This window comes from Sinocyclocheilus anshuiensis, unplaced genomic scaffold (assembly GCF_001515605.1).
Source record: "Sinocyclocheilus anshuiensis isolate Anshui unplaced genomic scaffold, SAMN03320099.WGS_v1.1 scaffold552, whole genome shotgun sequence".
In the NCBI taxonomy this organism is placed as follows: Eukaryota; Metazoa; Chordata; class Actinopteri; order Cypriniformes; family Cyprinidae; genus Sinocyclocheilus; species Sinocyclocheilus anshuiensis.
Genome location: NW_015554362.1, coordinates 543,183 through 547,675, shown reverse-complemented (window position 1 = coordinate 547,675; position 4,493 = coordinate 543,183).

Sequence of the window (4,493 nt, the reverse complement as noted above, 5' to 3'; positions counted from 1 at the left end):
AGCCATATCGTCCTCTTTTGGAAGGCCAAACAAAGTAGTTTCGCTTTCACAACGAAAAAACTCGTTTAGCAAACAGATGTGTAAAACATGGTAAACAGTCATCTTTCAATCTGAGGTATAGGAATATCCCACATTAGACTTTGAATGTTATGCAGCTTAGAATCTGTGCAAATTGTGGACAAATCCCTCTTGTATGAGTCTATATTCTTTCAATGAATCAATGATTCAGGTTCTAATCCAGGTCTAATCGGCATTCCCATTGTGTTGTTCCCATTGTGTTGTGCATCATTGCTTATAGCTATCTAAAGGTAATGCAAATAAAGCCATCAATTTAATCTTATCAAATCTGAAGCATCACAACTCAGCTGAAGTCAAAGGTCACGTATGAAGAGATGATTGTACTAAAAGCATGCACAAGGTAGCCTACTCTATCCTACCTTCACACTGAAGTCACCATATTTTGTGGCTTCAATGTTTAAAAAAAGAACTAAAGCGATAAATGGCTGTTCCCTGAACTTTTTGCCAAGTCTATATCCACACAGCCTGAGAAGTACTGAATACTGCCAGAGGAGGATGACAGTTTGTCTGGCCGTAGTGACAGGCCTGCGATAGATTAGACTGCTGTCCCTGAGTCACAAGGTAAATGCGATGACAGCAGTGGCAAAGTCTCGCAAGACTGACAGTCTCTGAGTCGCCATAGTGATGCCTGAAGCCAGTGACTCGTGTTCAAAAAAGGAGGAAGATAAAAGGAAGGGTCCAAAATAGACGGCCGATGCTAACGGTTCAAATGACTGAACAATCAGAACACTGATCCTGCCGCCCGGCACTCACAACCTGATTACCATATATGAATGTACCATGGTATTTAAACAAATGTCCTGAAAAACATGGTAATATCATGGTAATGTCGTGTACTGTAGGAAAATGTCTTTACCTGCCGTTCTGCGTCATTTAAAAGTGGCATGTGCGAGTGTTGAACTTCGTTGGTTATAAACGCTGACAGTTGTCCCTTTTAAAGTATCGTATCACTGTTTACGGAGTGAGAAGCCACTTAAACAATTCAGTGCGTGAGTGAACTATCTGGGTGAACCGATTCAGAATGTTTTCACCAAACCGAAGAGAAACAAAGGAGAGATTCGAATCGAATCGAGCATCACCACTTCTGATTCTAAATAGACGTCAGAAAATTCAGAACACATCATTTGATATGATTGCAAAAATATTGTGAGAGAAAATTATTATAATTTCGGTGAATAGTAGCTGATCTTCTTAACCAGACAAGGATTTATTAATAAATCTTTACTAAAATTGGTAAAATTTTCTATTTAATACATTTCTTAATACATGTTGTGCAAAGGTACCCCAAGCTCACGAAATGTAGTGCCATAACTGTTAGGTATAAATTAATAAATATAATTCTATTTTATGTAGGCACACTACTGGTCAGTAAATAAATAATTAAATTACAAGAAATAAATTCTACTCTTTATAGTCACACCACTGAAATTAATTAATTCTACTCACCACTGGTATAAATGAATGAATGAATGAATAAATAAATTAAATTGGTATAAATACATACATACTTTAAAAAAAACATTATTTAACATTATAACTTTTTTACCCCTATTTAGACAAAGCATCACGTTTGATTAATTTTGAATATATTTATGTGTATGTATCTAAGTGGGGAGTGAGGTGTGTGTGTGTGTGTTTTGTGGTTAGGGTGAGGGTCTGTGCTGGATTATGATCTTAAATCATCCAGTCACCTCTCTCTGTTGACCTATCTGAGCTCATAGAGGGGGAAAACCAATTAGTCTGATGAGATTCTTCAAATGCGTTTCTGCTCTCCAGAAGCGATGTGATGTGATGTGATTCTTATCCACATAAATGCATCATTTTCATTCTCTTAACTGCTGAGCAGAAACACTACAAAATACAGACCATCTCCGCAAACTCCTACCGTCATCTACGCAACATCCCAAACATCTTCATGAAACCAGCTTAAGTGTTCCCATACACATGCTTAACTTGATCTTCACACAAATCCACCAATGCTATCAATGCTGTAATTTCAGTGAAAGCTCATCAGTGCACAATGGCAGTGTGCCCTTGTTCAGACAACTGTTGAGCAAACACAGAGACAAACACTAACTGCAGTTAGTAACATAATCTGGATTACATTAGGTCATGTAGTCTGACTACTTTGATTACTTTTGATCTTTTGAACTCGTTTATCACATAGATTTGAATGGGATTATTGTGTACCATATTGATTAAAAAAAGAAAGTATATTCCATTCTTTGTTATCAACATGGTGAAATGCATTAAACATTATTAGAGCAGGGTTTCCCAAACTGTATATAAGAGGCAGGTTAATTTAAAAAGGAAAATTTAAAAGAAAAAAAACGAATAGGGGTGAATGTATAAATGATGAATAATTTACTGTCATTGTGTGAATAATAAGTAATCATGTAATCCAAAAAAAAAGTGACTAATCTGATTATGAGCATTTTAAAATGTAATATACTCTAATTACAAGTACTTAATTTTTGGAATCTCTAATCCACATTACATGTAATCAGACCCAGCAGTGAATATTTATAGAATAAGGTGATAAATATATTTAGTTTAGTGATAAGAGCTTGTTTTTGGAAAAGCTGAAAATTTTAAAGTTGTAGCATCACCAAGTCTCGTACTTAGTTACTCCTCAAAACTGACTCTATACTGATTGAATCAAACACTGGACTTCAAACTTAAGTTCACTCTAAATGTCAGTTCTGTAAACGAAGTTCTGGTTGACACTGAACTAGAACTTCAAGCTTAAAGCAGCTTCCCATGAAGAGATTGTTTGCGTCTGTGGATTTTACACGTTTGCCATTAGGAGAATTATCTACGGATTGACTGCTCTCTGAAGTTGAAAATCCAAATGTCAGATTTGCATACCAAACATAATGCAAAAAAAAAAAAAAAACATTTTTTGAAGCAGTAATTTTGTCTTGTTTTCCAGAATAAATATCTAAATGTGCTTAGAACAAGATAAATGTACTTGAGAAGCAAAATTGTTTATAAAAAAAAAATAAGACTTGCTTTCAGTGAATTGAATTTCCTTCCTGTTATTTTTCACTTATTTTAAGCAAAACAGCTTACAAAAATGTTGAAAAACATTTACAGTATACAAATGTAAACTTGCCCACACAAATCTAAATCTGACCAGATAGAACCAATCCATAAATTAAAAAAATATATATTTTAAGCCATTTCAGAGCAAATACATAAATATTGAAATGCTAACTATCACCAAAAGGCTGAAATAATATGGTATAATATAATGGTCATAATTAGCTAAGAAAGGAGTGGGGTGAGTTGGGTTGGTTCTCAGGCAGTACAGCTGCGTGTAAATAATATGCAAATTCAGAGAAAAACATCTTGCCATTTCTGAGGGTGCTGGAAGGTTTGAGTTCACTGAGAGTATCAAAGTAAATGTGGGTCGACAGTATTAAAGCGAACCGACAACAGAGCCGAGAAAGAAACAGGTCAAATTGAACTGCAGTCCTTGGGATTAATCTGTCAAATGAATAGAAAAAGATCCAGCTGCCGATTCATGTTATAACTTCATTTAACACAGCGTTTCAAAGACAGTCAATTCTGGTTTGTTGAACAACAGAAGTGACTGTCGAGATACACGATCGGTGATCAGAGGAGCCTGTGCTTTGTTCTGACTCACGTCTATTTAAATGACAAAGAAAGGAAGAAAATTGAATACGTATATGTCCTTGATGTTCTGGGAACGTGATGAAATTACAGACAACACTCTTTGCCTCTGACCTCTACTGTAACTGCCTCATTAGGAGATCTCACGAGCAGCGGGACACGCCGTTCGTTATCATTGCCATGGTAACAAACAATGACGGCTCATGACAGGCAGTCATGTGTCATTCATCAAAAGCTCAATGTCACTCATGGCACTTCAATCAAGGATACAATATCAAATGATTAATGACAGCAGAAGGCATTTCCATGAATAAGCTGCACTTTATTAGAGACACAAAGTATTTAATGTTTATTGCTTGATAGTAAAACTGTATTTAGACATGCCCCAAACTTTGGTAAATTGACTTCAAAAATTGCAAACCTCATAAAAAATTTATAGAAAATAAATGATGCATATAATATTCAATTTGACCTCCTGAATTCAACAATCAACATTTTATGAATGTTAAAATAAAGAAGTGGCCCTTTCGCTGACAATATGTCTTCATTTTTTATGTCAAATTTTGTACTTAAAAAAAAATCTAAGTTGTTAATAAAACAAAGATAACTGGATTACATTGCACAAGAAAATACTATTTAAATTATTCTACTTAAACTGTTCACATTTAATTCAATGTGTTACTTTGTAGATTTACTACAATTTCTGAGTGAAAACTGTTTCTACACCAAATTGTTTTACAGTAAACACCTAGTCAAGCAACGTTAACTAATTACTAAAA